Source organism: Syngnathus leptorhynchus, chromosome 11, assembly GCF_054491065.1.
Source record: "Syngnathus leptorhynchus isolate UIUO chromosome 11, UIUO_Slep, whole genome shotgun sequence".
NCBI lineage: Eukaryota > Metazoa > Chordata > Actinopteri > Syngnathiformes > Syngnathidae > Syngnathus > Syngnathus leptorhynchus.
Genome location: NC_141205.1, coordinates 2,747,980 through 2,763,706, shown reverse-complemented (window position 1 = coordinate 2,763,706; position 15,727 = coordinate 2,747,980). Strand labels below are relative to the sequence as shown.

The 15,727-nt window shown below is 43.3% G+C and overlaps 1 protein-coding gene across 1 annotated transcript in view; it reads right to left on the bottom strand.

The window, feature by feature from the left end:
* Positions 1-15,727, bottom strand: part of cbfa2t2 (CBFA2/RUNX1 partner transcriptional co-repressor 2) — a 40,720-nt gene that overhangs the window by 23,540 nt on the left and 1,453 nt on the right. Inside the window, exon 2 of the mRNA XM_085924038.1 lies at positions 15,529-15,657. The gene's annotated coding sequence lies outside the window, so the exon portion shown is untranslated. The remainder of the gene's footprint in view (positions 1-15,528; positions 15,658-15,727) is intronic.

The window sequence follows — 15,727 nt, the reverse complement described above, 5'->3', positions numbered from 1 at the left end:
AATTCCCGCTGCGAAGTTTAATGACGTGTCAAAGCAGTTGGGTCTGGTTAGACTTGAGGCTACTTCGATCATTATAAGCGTTGCCAATTGTGTGACGTTGTACTGGGAAACAGTTCCTAATGACTCGCCATCAGCGTTGTTTCCATGGCACACATTAACAGGCATTACCGCATCGCGCTACTTTCGGAGGTCATTCGCATTTCATGTTTTTCCACACACACACTGGTAGTTTAACGGCAGGCTCAAGTAAGAAATGGCTCCATGTTAGCTTCGCCTTTCAATATGTCTGCCGGCAAAAGGCTAAGCTCGTTCGAAGATGAATGGATGGATGTCCCACTTCTCCCACCAAAAATCGGCTGGCATAGGCACCAGCTCACTCGCGACCTTAATGAAGACAAGTGCTCTTCAGAACGGCTAGATGGATAAACGGATAGTTTGACGACAGGCTCTGTTTCTGGCTAGATTCTCTGGAGACTCATTTGCTGCCCACCCTAAAGGCATTAGAAACAAATGAGGGGCTGATCATTGGGGGTTCCCAGCCAACTGGTGCTTTAGCCCCTCCTGACATCCTACTAGCCCTATCACGCCTCTCCCTGCTCGGGTTCTCTTCACCCCCCTCATCTATTGTCCCCTCTATTTCAACTAGCTTCATATATCACCCATAACAAATGGGCTCCTCCTCCCCCCTTCTTTCTCTCTCGCTCTCTCCCTCACTTTTTCCTCCTCCGCCGACTCGATGCCGATGAAAGGCAAGCATTGAGCCCGGCAGTGGCATTCCAAAACCTCAGGCCTCGGCTCCAGCGTGTCTGGCTATTCAACACTGCTGGGAGCCATTAGTTTAAGTAAGGCCTGACCCACCTACTCACCCACGAAAAACCCTCAGATCTCCTGTTACACTCGTACGGGGAGGCGGGGGGGGGGCTACCATGTGCCCATACGCGAATGACAGAGATCGGTCAATACAAGAGGCGCAGGTATTTTTGGGCTGGGGGGGGAATGCAAGTGAGTGTGAAAGTGTAAGCGAGAGAGTGGCTGCATGTGTGCTTCTATTTTTTTATGAGCGGCGGGGTCACACGCTCTCTTGGCTGCATCTTCTCCTAAAGTTTCCAAACGGGGAGGCCAAGTGCGCAGTCAGACGCCAAAGTCCACCCCTCAAACTCCTCAACCTCAATCCCTTTAAACCAGTAGTTCACAAAATGGGATCCACGACCCAGACTGAGGTGCCAATAAAACAACAATACAGGGTACCCCCCTCGACATGGATTTTCAAGGGATGTTTTCTTTCGACAAAATCACATTTGGAGTTATGTGTCTTTACTGTAGTACCGCTTTGGGCCGCAAGTCGGACCACGGCGTAATTAGGAAAAAGCAGAGCAAGCAGAGAAGTCCCCAACCCAAAGCGACAACATACAATGGGTATGTGAAAACAAACGGTGCAGCAACACTTGTAGACAAACACAATAATACTCGCATGCGGATATTGGCCGTAATGCAGCTATTTAAATTTTTATGAAAATATCATATGATATAATTGATATAAATGCATTAGATTTGTGATAGGGTCCTTAGTAAAAAAAAAAGAAAGATGAACGCCTGGTTTAAATGATCTCCCTGACCCAAACCGCAAGAACTGCCGTGGACATTCATCAGTTGCTCTCGGCACTTTTCAAGCTGTAAGCGCAGCGGTTTCGGGTAATTGAGGTGGAAGGGATAGTAGAAACGCGCTGTGTGCCGCTGGCGTCATGACCGCGTTGGCACGTAAACACGGACAATTCTCTAAACAAGTCCATGTTTGGGGAAGGAGAACACTTGGCTGGGGCCACACACAGTCATAACACATACAGTTAGTAAATCCACTCACCTCGCCTCGTGCTGGAGGTGTGCCTGCTTTGGGAAATTGGAACTGTCATTTTATGTAAGTTTGTTTATGTCGGCATTATTGGCTGTAAATCGCGGCTCTGGATGTAGGCTGGTTTTAAGGTCACGGTTCACTCCACTTTAAAGTAACATAACAAAATGTTGGTTTTTTTTGTGTGTCCATGCAAACGGAACTGATTCATTTTGAAAATAATTTTTGAAGTCAATGTTTTGTCCTCACTAAACTGATATGTCAGTCTTAAGCTATTCTAGATGACATTTGGCAAGAGAAAGGGGGGGGGGTGCGGCTTCCGAGTCGATCACGGAATGTTTTGAGCATATTGCACAAAAAATGATACGGAATCCAATCCTGGAACAATTGAAATTTTTTTTTTTTTTTAGCTGAGAACAAAAAAGAACAAGCTTCCATCTGTTTTGTTACTCTTCATTGCAATCAAATTCATCTTAAAGGAGAGGAAACACAAGTGAAAAAAACCACCGCTTCTTAAATATCAGTAATAAATGCACTTACATGCAGCGTCAAGAGCTACAAGAGTCTGGTCTGAACCACAACGCCTACTTTGTGTCATTTGCAGGGAAGAGAAAGTCAGGCGTTGACGACAAGGCGTTATCCTATACTTCCTGCTACCATTTTGTATAAACTTTCCATCCTTTTTTTTTTTGGAGAGGGTGCTCCCGAGGCCACGGCAGCAGCTGTGTTGCTCACTTCCCCGGCGGCCGTGGCACCTGTGATGTGCAGGTGGCTCATCTGGCAGCCGACAGGGAAACACCTGGCCTGGCAACAGATAGAGCCTTCGGGCTCTGTGCCGTCACTGTTTGTGTGCGCTTGAGGGGGGTTTGTGAAGGGCTCAATTAAACCCAAGGGAAGATAAGCCTCACACACAGGAAGGTGTTGGTATTTCCCAAGGTTGTGCCTCGGGGTTGTTTGGACTTGTCAATGTTGCAATACAATCCTCTCTCTGTATACAAGAGAAGTATTTCCAGTTTGAATTGCACAATTTTTTCCTTTCCCCCCGAGAACCTATAATATCCCCAGTGGTGGCTTTTTGCTTGAACATTAGAATGTAAAGTATTGCTCATAATGTCGGTATTGTTACAAGTCTGACTTCACTTTATTGGATTGGCTTCTCTGCAATATAATTGGACGGAATCAGTGGTGGGTGGTGCCAGTCGGAAGTGAATGAATGGATTTGGTTCCGCAAAATTTTGAAAGATATACAGTACTATATCTATATAAATAATGTATTATTTGCGGTGCTAAAGAGCAAGTTTTACACTTCCCAAATGTCTCCAGCAGCGTATTGTGGCAATCCCCTACTGGGCTGTTGTTGTGGCCCCCACAGTGACATCTCGCACCAGAACTCAACAAGGACCCCCGAGCAAGGACAAGAAGCAGAGACACAAACTGACAAGGCTCATAAACAACGGCGGCCAGAACACATTCCACCCACGGGAGGAAGATACGGAGCTCAACTCCAGTCTGATCCACACAGAAACTTGGGGTGAATTTAAACCGCATGTGGCACGGGTGACAAAATGCCCATTTGACACAATTAGTCCTGGCAGTGTCAAATAAATAAATAAAATAAATAAATCTAGTGCTTTGCCAAATATTATTAAATTAGCAAAATGAGTCAATATTAGGTGCCTGCCTTTAAAATTTCCCAATTTCTTAAGCCCCACCTCGGAAAAATGTAAGATTTTGAAATATGCAATGATATCAGTCAGCCATATGAGATGTATGTCATTGAAATGTTGATGGATGGAAAAAAAGGATATTGCCATTAAACGTGCAGTTGGGAGCTCAGTGTAAATCCAACCTTTGTGACAGGCAGGAGTGAAGAAAGATGCACTAGAACATGAGGTGAACTTGACAAAAGTCATAAATCTCCTCACAACCGTGCTGGGTGGTGGTGGTGGTGGTGGGGGGGGGGAACAAGCCAGGAAGTAATAGAGCTCCTCTGTGGTTCATGAATTTGATGAGCAGTCGTGTCATCTCTGTCATTAGCTTGTCATGTTTCTTTCTATTTTTTTCAACTGGAGATGCTCATCATTGAATATGCTTCCCATCGAAGATAAATGAGAAGCTGTCAACACTGTCATGAAAGGAGGTGGCAGTGAAAGATTCTGTCAAATTTATTATTTATTCATTAATTTATGTATATTTATTTTGATTGTAATATCAAATGAATCACAAATCCCCACCAAAAATGTAATTACAATTTTTTTTTCTGATTCCATAACTCCTTTTTAGGGGATTTGTTTTTTCCTTCCAATTGACTTTATTCTTGGTGAAATCTGAATCGATTCTCATCAGATTTAGAGCTCAAACATATGAGCAAGGGCAGGGCAATTTCATACACAAGGCAACTCCAAGCCAATGTGTATCCCACTTTGTGCAAAATGACAACACGCCAAGCAGAACCCGGGGAGCCCGCAATCAAGCCCAAAAAAAAGGGGGGGGAGTTATGTTTTGTCGGGGCACCTTAAATAGACTGGGACTTCTGTAAGCAAGGCTGGTATTTGTGAGGATTGTTGTTGGCGGGCGAAACATCGGCGCTGGGAGCACATCTGGATCCCATCCTTTGTCGGAGCGCCGAGCTGCAACAAGAAGCAGCTGTGCGAGAGCTGGCTTCAATTAGCCTCACATTCTCCCTGACAGCTAATCCCTTTCGACTCGTTTCTCTCACCGTTTTTTTTTTCCTCGCCCACCCCCCCGCCCCCCCATCCGAGCCCAGCCCAGCCCCTACCCCACACTTTTAACTGTTCGCTCGCTCCTCACTTGGAGTTGCCACACTGTCTGCAGTCATCGACGAGGAGGGGGTGAGACAGCGCGCGCTCAATTGGAAACAGACGTCGGCGGAGAGAGTGCACAAGGTCTCACGAAACACCCAACTCGACATTTCCTATCGGGTTGACAAGGCTGACGCTGTTTTTTTTTTTTTTTTGCCAAACAACAGGGAGCTCTGCAACAGTGCAGAAACAGGATTGCTTTATAGGGCCCTCACCATGAAGTTTCTTTTTTTTTCAAACTCACTCATGGAACAACAAAACAAGGTTGCCAAATATAATCAGTCCCTGACACAAGTTTCACTGACAAACATTAAATTGGGCTTTCATAACAGATCTCAAGGACTGAACTGAAAAGGGAGTTGCCCTTTTGAGAATTGGCCCAAATGAGCTCCGATTGGAAGCAGGTATCCTCGACCACTGTCTCCATTTTTTATTTTATTTTTTTACGCTAGGGGCTGATCCATGGGCGTACAAATTTACAAACATATGTATAGTCCTGATCAGGAATATATATTTCGCTGCCCCCCCCCGCCAAATAAATAAATATTAACTGTGTGGCCCGGTACCAAATGGCCTTTAGGCCATTTAAGTTAAGGTTGTTAAGGTTAAGGTTATGTTAAGGTTGTTAAGGTTAAGGTTGTTAAGGTTAAGGTTGTTAAGGTTAAGGTGTTAAGCAATGTTAAGGTTTAAAAATTCAAAATTTGAACCAGACGGACTGATGGCACTTAATAGTGTGAAAAAGTTCTAATATTTTTATTTGCCTGTATTTGAACAGCAAAGACATAAACTTTGACTCCCGGGTGAAAATTTTCACCAAAGAGTCTGACTCAGCCCGGTTCTGGCAACCCGCTTACGCCACAGCCTGGGAATGTTTGCTTAAGATTTAGGAATACATGCGTGACAAACCCATGGCAAGTTCTGGCTAATTTGCGGGCTCACCACTTTATCATTCAAACAGAAGTAGTCAGATTCCTTTGTTGTGGTGATCTCACAAGGAGAATTGGGCAACAAAATGACCCCATAAATTCCCTCCATTCTCACGAGAGCCGCACTTTGCAAACATCTTAAAAAGGCAATCCAGCCGGGCGAGCTCGCCCAACAAAATTGTTGCCGGTGAGTCATTAATCAAAGTTGGATCAGCATCTTGACTCAGCTGAAGTGCAAAATCCAACCCAGATCGGGCCCTGTGATGGTAAATGTGAGCCAGATTGAAGTGGTCTGATGGACCACGATGAGCAAATCTGGAAGGTTCTGGAATCGGTGTAGTCTCGGGGGGCCCCGAAGTAAAACATTAACAGGTGTCCGTCTCGGTGGAAAAGACCCACGCGGTGACCGGGGGAGAGTGAGAGCGATACTTTGAGGGCTCACAAAACCCTCGCACGCACACACACGGCACAAAACCAAAAACGCACGCATGACGCACGCGTTAACAAATATTGGCCGCCAGTAGAAAACACACAAATCTTAACAAAAACAACACACTCTCATGCAAAAACAAGCGGCCAGAGGAGTTGAAGGGGATGACTGCAGGTACCGACCGCCGTCTACCTCCAGAACATTCTCCCCACATGGCAAAACACAAAAGGCCGACGTCTGGCACCGGGGCTGACCGCCCAGCAAAAGCCAAAAGCAATTAGAACTCTAATGGAAACCTGCAGGGCCTCTTTTCGTTTATTTCCCCTTTTTCACGTCAGGCCATTGGAATCCGACTCAGCCCAAAGAATAGAAGGCGAATGGGAAAAATGATCGGAGTGGGGGGTGGGGTGGGGGGGACTTCCATCCAAAAGGACCCACATGTTTCCAAGAGGGGCTAATTGAATCAAGGGGATCTACATGGAAATGATTGACGAGTCTTCATGCTCGCTTGCAAAATATACTTTTTCTTTCCCACGGGCCCATTTAGCTTTCTGCATAGCGTCACGTTAGTAGGTTTGGGATAAGTTGACACACTGATATTGGCCTCGTGTGTGGCTAATACACAGCGACATTCTTTGGCCTTATAGGGCTGCACAATTATAGAGTTGGACACTTTCTTTGGGAGTAATTGGATCAAATAGGATGGAATAGATACAGTTGTAGGTGTGCACGGTAGAAGGGTATTTGATAACTATAAAAAAAAGTTGGGAATAGGTTTATGGTAGTACTTGCAAATAAATGCAAGTCAAACAAGACTCAACATAACAGTAACAAAGATAAAAAGACAGCAGTTCAAGTCAAGGGAATATTGTCTGAGTATTTTTTTCAAAATGAATGACTCAATTACTTGTTTTATGAAAAATAGGACATACATTTTAGTAGATTGTAGTAATTCATAGAATGAAATAAATATAAACTACAACTACTTTAAAAAAGATTTTTAATCCTTTCAATTTAAAATGAGTTTGCATGTGCACTGTGAAAATGCTGTGCATTAATATTAAATATCATTCATTTCAATTAAAATGACCATACTTTTAGCTTCAATCTATTCAATTTATATCCAGAATGATTAACCAAATGAATTGCATTTCTCAAACTTGTCCTATGACGAAAGGTCCATTTGCAAAATCAAAAACTGCTATGTTAGCCGCCATTGCTAATCTCTTTTGCTTCCACCAAAATTCCTCATGAACTTTGCCATGGAATGTTTCTGGGAATGTACCATGCGTGCACTTTCCACCCTTTTGTGACCTCACTTGCAGCCTGGAGCCATAGAAAACAATGAAGATAAATCCAACTGATTGACCATTTACAGTTAACCTCTCTGCTGCACCCTAGCGGCCACTGTACCCCCATCACTAACATCATCTGCATCCTCATTGCCACTGTATGTAGGGGGGGGGGGGGCTTGCAGTCATGCCCTTGAACCCAAACAGACCCAGCTGGCATTGCAGCAAGGTACAACCAAACCCTGATATGAAAGCTGGCCTAAACAAGAAAACAAAAAAGGAGGCGAAAGAAAAGTCCTTCTTGCATCAAGCAGAAGCTCCAGCCTGGTTTCTCACCGCCTGGTGTTTTTCTCTTGAAAGCTTTAAACTCCAGATGGTGGAAAGAAGATAAAAAAAAAAAACTTTGCCTGGTGGATTAAGGCTCTGCAAATCCGTTGCTGAAAAGACACATAGACCCAAAAGCTGCTACTCAAACAAATGGGAGCATAATAGCTGTTGTGAGTGTGTGTGTGTGTGTGTGGGGGGGGGGGGCGGGGGGGGGGGGGGGGCGTTAAATATTGGATAATGCAATTGAGTAAGTGTTATGCATAGTTTATTCTCACTCTTTAATGGAGCTTAATGGGCGTAAGATCTGGGCCGACAATAGAACGGCTGTGTTTTGTTTTGAAGCACATTCAAGCGCAGACGATTAAAATAAAGGAAAAAAAAGAAAAGAACACTTTGGTTATTCATTTGTCATTTGTGCATTTTCATGACCCTTTTGATGCAGGCCGAGTATCCATGAAAGAAACAAAACGCTACCAAGGACACGGAAGACTTTTGTTTTGGGTCAGAGTGTGCAAGCTTGACACCTGAAGATACGTGAAGAGTCAAAATATGCTGACACAGCGAGAACAAAATGTGTAAATATGTAAAAGTGACTCAATTCCTCTACATTTTTGAAAGCAGATTGTACAACTTAAAATAAAAATTCGTTGGTCCCTCCTGCAACGTTGCCGCTGCTTTGCAATCATCAAAGCCTCATATAGATGTTGTAATGACGGGTTTATGCATTGTAATTCTACGATGACCTCCCACGCTATGTAATTGTAGACTGTCTGCTCATCAACCGAAAACAGACTTTGTGGGAACTGTTATAAAAAGCCCTGAAACATCCAAGTGCTCATTAAATATAATAATGAACATTTGCCCTGCATCATAATTTCTTTTATACTTTCAGCATGGGCCTGCGATGTATTTAGAAAAACAATATCGGGCCCCTGATGAGAAAAAGGTCCACTTATTTTCAAAACTCAATTTAGGTTTTTATGCTGAATTATTTTGCAGTTATTTTTTTTCCACTGAATTTACATTCAAGCAGCTTGATATATGTTGTTGTTTTTTTTCTCCTCAGAATGAATTGGGAGAGCAGGAAAAAAAAGATGGGCTAAATGGGAGAAACACACATGTCAAACAGAAAAAAATATATATACCAGGAAATATGGATACCAACTGCAAAACTGACGTTCGACTCAAATGTACTTAACAACCAGCTTTTCTAATTAAAGCCTTCACATAAAACATGTGAAAATGAGGACAATTCAAGATGGTCAATATGCAATGCACCAACTGTTGAGCCACACAAAAACAACAACAACAAGTAAGAGCAGATGTGGCCTGCATCCAGAATGTCTTGAATTAGTGATCTTCACAAGCATAATATTTGGATGCTGGCTGACAAAACTGTGAGTTACACCACCCCTATCTCAAGGACACGCACCACCATCATCATCATCTCCCCCCCCCCCACCCCTCCAGCCACCCACATATGCCACACGCTTTCGTCCCCCCTCGCCTGCCCCTCCGTCCCCTCCTCCTGCCAGGCGGCCACCTGTTCTCTGCAGCATGCCGCACAGCTGCTCCACCACAATAACAAATTAAGTTCCACCGTGGCAGGAGTCATTACCTATCGCTCTTGCCGTGGAGGAAAGCGTCGGTCGGCTACTGTGTGCACAAGATGGGGGGGGGGGGGGGGGGGGGGCGATTGTTCTGCTTCAAGGGGAGCCAAACGTGTCACAAATGACGGTAAAATAGAGAACATTAAAACAATATGAATTGTTACAACACACGAGCTGAAATAAGACGTAGTAAAGTCAAAAATCAATAAATACCTTATTAGTGATGCCTCAGGGAAATCGGTGTCAAAAAATACAGGGGCAACCCCCAAATCTGACAAACGACCTTATACGGGATGTGCTGTTTTTCAAAATCACTACAATACATAGAAAGACATAAAGTTTTTAAAGGGATGTCAAAAACGTTCTTTTCGATAATGTGTCAACACTAGTTTAAACACAGGCTTCTGATTCATTTGTAGAATGTGAATTAAGCAGCAAGATCCACCTTTTTTTTTTATCCATCTCAGGGGGCAGCCATTTTAGCACTTGCTATTGATTGAAAATAAAACATCACAGTTGCTCAGGTAACAACGGTCAAGGCTCAAGTGACAATATAAAAACACACATGGAGCAGACATCATTTTTCTTCACTTTGCTGTTTCTATTGCAAAATATCCCAAATATTCAAATTCCCCCCAAAACAAGGAATCAAATAAATTACTTTTTTTTCCACATCTATGCTCAAGACTCTTAAAATCAAGGATATCATTTTTACCCCTCTTACGTTACCTTACTAAGACAACAAGAGGAAAAACATCACTCTTTTATCAAATCCAATCTCTCTCCTTCAGGGAGATGTCGAAGTCAATCAATTTAAGGAGAGCTGTAGCTGCCAAGCTTTTAGCCCGTGGCCTTAATGGAGTGGCGTGTGTTAAGCAGTTGTGTAGAGCAGCCACCCATGCAGTTATTGGCAGGTGCACGCTGTAAACAGTTGTCAGGACAAAGCAGCGGTGTTAATACGTTGCAGGAACAAGCCTCGCTTGCTACTGCGCACTTTGGCATCGTGAGCCGAGGTGTTACAATAAAACCTGGAGACTCAAGGCATCCGTTTGTACTGCCAACTATGCATCCATCTGATTTATCACCATCACAATCCATCCGTCATTATTTCCAAATCTATGTTGATCAATCGCTGCAACTTCAAACCAAGCGCGTGTTGAGTGAGCAACCCAAACAATGCATCAATCTAGACTAAAGCTTTGATTGTGACAACAATGTGTTGTCTAACTCATCTTGTCAAGGAGCTACTTGACAGCTTAACAAAAGGATGACTGGTCTGTTAGCAGGAGGCCCGAGTCAGAGCAGAAGTAGGCTCAGACGGGCGCTGGGATTTGCTGCGGTCATTATGTGTGACAGCTGGCCACTGAGCCCACCCCGACATTGTGCCATCCCCATCCCCGACCGAACGAACGACCGACACGGCCTTGCTCCTTCTTTGTCACAGCAGCAGGATTGTTACAGAGTAAATCAGCTGACGTGACCTGCTGGCCAACTGAGTGTCTGGATGGCAGGATAAGATGGAACCGTCATACAACGGAAAAGCAACGCCCTCCCAGGCTACCGGCATCTGCTGATTGATCCAATTTTATAACCTACAAAGCCCGACTAATCTGCAAGCTCAGCGTTTTTTTACTTGACTTAATTTATATATGTATCGACTCACATGATCGAGACAAGTGTACGGCGACATAAGTGATTTTTATTGATTTATTCATTTAAATTAAACTGATGATAATATATTTAATATAAGAATAATAAATATACTAAAAAAATTATAGAATAAAATAAAGACAATAAAATCTATTTTTTGAAGGCTTTCCGTGCAGCGCAGATGCTCAACATTTTGTTGGCTTGAAGACATTTCCCTAAACTGGACCCCTGCAGTAGACAATGACTCTGCGATGGGAGCGCACAGCACATACGTGACCTTTAACGTACGCTTTCTGTCTTGGCAGGAAAGCTTCTCTCTGTTATTTGCTACTTGCCGGGTCACTGGCGGCGGACTATTTAGCGGACTTTCTCAGCAGTCGGACCATCTGTGTGAGCTCTGCAGGTGCTTGGCCTGCTGGCACACCTCCACAAAATGAAAGCTGGTAGAGTCAAGCGACCCTCGCTTCACGGCAGAACCGACATTTCAAGGTTAGGAAGTTAATGCCATACTTGGTTTAGTTTAAAAAAAAAAATCAAAACATTTCTGCAAGAGTCAAAAAATAATAATAAAATGGCTAAGAGGAAAGTAATCATTGGTATTTCCGCACTTTGCGACTAGTGCATTTTATTTCTAAATCAAATCAGGCATTTTGAATTTTAAGAATGATATAAAATGACTTTGAAATGACAAATTGTTTAGGGGTCATACTCAGGGGTAAATTTGAAGTTAAAAATGTGGAAATAGACAATCATAAATATTTAGCGGGCATCATTGCACTTTGGCTGTTCGCAAGTGGCTAGTGAGAGCTCACTGTTCTCAATGTCAGTTTTTATGGACGCTTTTATTGTTAAAAACTGCGCGAGTGGCCCTATTGGGAATCTATCATAAATAATCCATGCAATAATCCAGATCATCCGAGAAGTGGGTGGGAGGGGACGACTCATCGGGAATGGTGCGCAACAAAGGAAACACAGATGTCGGCGATAACGACAGACTTAACAGATGATCCGACAATAAGATTTTAAAATTCAAATATGGAATCATTTGTATGTGAAGGACAGACCGCCGGCCGCCGCCCCGTAAAGAATCTAAAGTGGGGCTTCGTAATGAGAGGTCAGACAGAAGAATAGATGTCGGCCTTGCACACCTGTGGCCAACCTTCTGCCGCGTTCGGTTACTCTCATTATAGCCTTCTGAATAATGTAAAGGTGTATCTGCATGAAGGGACGTGTGGCTGAGGGGACGAAGCCATCTACATAATAGGGCTATCTCCCTCTCCATCTGGTCATGTGTTTGTCACCGACCCCTCCTCCCTCTTGGTGCCTCATCATCTTTATATGTTCCCCAGCTGACTCGCAGTTTGTCGTTCAACCCCGTGTTACTCAGTGATTGGTGTTTTTTTTTGTTTTGTTTTTTAATGGGTTCATACAGCGTACAGAGCTCGACAGATTAATTAGTCAATATTAGCTCTTTTAAAATTGGGTAAAATCTGCAAAAAAACATTTTTGGGGGATGATTTTTGTTGATTTGTTTTTTTTAAATGAACATATTAACATCATCGGATAATGGCCTTCAAATACCCCACCCAAGAGTTTTCTCTCCGTGAAAAGTATTTTTTGCATTGTTGTAAAAGTCAAAGTATTGCAGTATAAAACAGTCGTGTGTGTGTGTGTGTGTGTGTGTGTGTGTGTGTGTGTGTGTGTGTGTGTGTGTGTGTGTGTGTGTGTGTGTGATACATACAACACTTGTAGTGGATCTCATTAGCCTGACGCAGGTGTTCCTAATGTTGTGGCCGCAGAGCTTTACTATGACGGTGCGACTGCAGCCCGGAGCTGACGTAAGTGCTGGGGATCCTCAGGAGAATTAACCAGGCGTCTGCCACATGACCCCGATGACTCAAAAAGCATCCTGGGCTCAGCTGATACGCGTGCCGTGTGCCCCCCCACCCCCTGACATGACAAGCGGGAGGAGGAGGAGGAGGACAGAAGGACCAGCAGGCAACTAATGATTATGATGACTAGGGCCATCTTGCTAGCCTCTCGGCACCCGCCCTGCCCCCTCCTCGACATCATCCCCGCCTCTCCAAAGCGGGAGCTCTGGCCTTGGCCCGGGGTCTGGCTCCCACATGGACCTGGCTAGGGGTGGGTTAGTGGGGCTGAAGTGTCACCACCAGATACAGTCTGGCGTGTCAGCTGTCGAAGACTACAGAAGGAAACGTGAATCAAGTCTGTGCGGTATCAAGAGGAAGCTTGATGATGGTCAGAAATGGTCATAACTGGGCACACCCCAGCTTTGAGTGATGTTCTGGAGTCTTACGTCAGTGCACAGAGTAAACCGCGTATGTATGAATTGCTAATTGCTGTTTTCATCTGCAGCCACCAGCCTGCAGCAGCATCGTGGACTCGACTGTCATAGTGGAACAGGTGGAGCAAGATAACAGTCACAACACACACAGGGCTCAGACACTGGCCCATATGGTAGACCTCTGGAGCTGTTGCCCTCAGCAGATCGAGGAGGGATGCAGAGAAGGCCGCAGGAGCAGGAGGCGGCAGAGGGAATCGGGGTCTGCGGGGGTGAATGTTAAGGGGGTGGGCCGCCCCAACTGTCCGCTGTCTTTGGGGAATTGAGACATGCATATATGTGTCTGATTGAACAGCGGGACGCTCGGCGGAGGGGGCCGCGCTCCAATTATTAATATTGTTGAGCGTTTGAGAGAGCAAAAACTAGTAGGTATATATATATATATATATATATATATATATATATATATATATATATATATATATATATATATATATATATATATATAATTTTAATACAGGAGCTAATAATACGAGAATAAAGTATTATCTATTATTCCATTTTTTTTTTCCACTTTCATTTTGTGGACAAAACCCCCACAAAAAGCACATCAAACTTTTCGTTTGTGTCAAAAAGCTTTGCCAGGTCCCACGTAAAGGAGAGGAAGATGTTATGCTCATAAAATGGATTGAAAAAGAAAATACTAACGTTATTGTGTATTGTAAATAATCATACAAGTTACCGGTAGCGGACAATGAGAAAAGTTAATCATGTAATTTTGTTTCATAAGTATTTTCATGATAGTAATTTACAGTGTCAACTCAGCTGCATCAAGAGGTGTTTCTCATCTTTACCTACATGAATCAAAATATTAGCTCTCAATACTGATTTCAACACCACTGCAGGATACATTCATAAAGTTACCATGAATACACAGTATTGCACTTCCATCAACTAACTAAATGCATTATTATATTTTTCTCGAATGGATTAAGATTGAATGACTAATTTTATGATGGATATCCACAAAGGCAATAAAAAAAAGTCAAAAGTCAGTGGCTGGAACAATTGGCTATGTCCCACTGACCACATGTTAATGACAGGCACACGCCACAGCCACAACACAGCTAATGTCCTATTGACCAAATAGAAATGTGTTTTCCATGTGAGACATTGTATTCTTTGTGCCTTCTATTCATGCCAACGTTGTTTGAAAAAAAAAAAAAAATGGGGGTCTGGTGTGAAGGATAGACTACTGGCCACCTGCCGCTCAACATCACAAAGGCGAACAAGACTGACAGATGTACAGACTGGGGGTCAGATGGCACACTTTGTCATCATGCGAAGAAGCGTCATCGTGCAGACACACCGCCCCCAATGATAATACAGCGCGCCAAAGCTCAGTTCAGCGAGCTCAGAGGATTGGCTAGTGTTGTATGGTTTTGCTCTCAACAAGAGGTGTTAAAGGAGAAGTCAACTTGAAACATTTTCCTTACCGTCATGATGCTATCCAGGAATTGTTTGAAACAGTAAAAAAACCCAAAAAACTTACCTTTCCTGTGAAAAAATATGCTCGGCATAATTTTGTTGGACTTGTTTTTACACTTGCATAAAAATACAAACGTTTTATAAAATTGTTGACTGCACGATCAAAAAACGCTTTATGACAGCTTGACTCTGAACAAATGTGCTATAGATACATTACTCCCATGATTTCCAATTTGCAAAAATTGTCCAAAAATCCAAACCACCAATATTTGTTTACAACCCATTTGACCTGAATAAATTCTAATACGCCACTTTCATGCGCCATATGGTGGAAACAACATTATTTTTTTGGGGGAAAAAATAGTAGTGCGTTTAATCCCAGGACAGATTGCAGGGATATATTTTAAGGCACATTAAATGCACCTTTAATCTTATCTAATCTTGAAGAGATTATTCCATGTAATATAAAACAGAGGAGATCAGAAAGATTAGCTCCAGTCTGTTCATACTGCATGTTCAAGCAGTGCTGTTGGTTATCTTGTGTTTATCATTGTTTGCTTGCATTTTATCCTTCCATCCGTTCATTTTTTTAAAAAATAGTTCTTTGTCCTCATTAAAATTTTGTGTGCACTGGAGCCTATCCCATCTGACTTTTAATAAGAGAAACGGGGTGAACATCAGATTGGGGTAGAAATACACAAGCAACCATGCACACTTTTATGTCACATAATTTGGAGTATTTAGTGCATCTAGCATGCATGTGTTTAGAACACGAGGGAAGCCAAAGTCTCCGGAGAGAACTCACGTAAGTATATGAAGAACATGTACCTACCTGTAAACTCTCACAGGAGGGCCCAAGGCGGGATTCAAATCCAGAATCTCGTGGGTTTGATGCAGACGTGTGAAACACGAGCTCAAGTGCGCAGTTCGTTTGTTGAGGCGTAGTGCAGCCTTTTGACCACTAGAGGGAGGCAGAGTATTAGTTGTCAATTTTACTAAATGCATGCATGGGCTAATGAATCATATTGGGA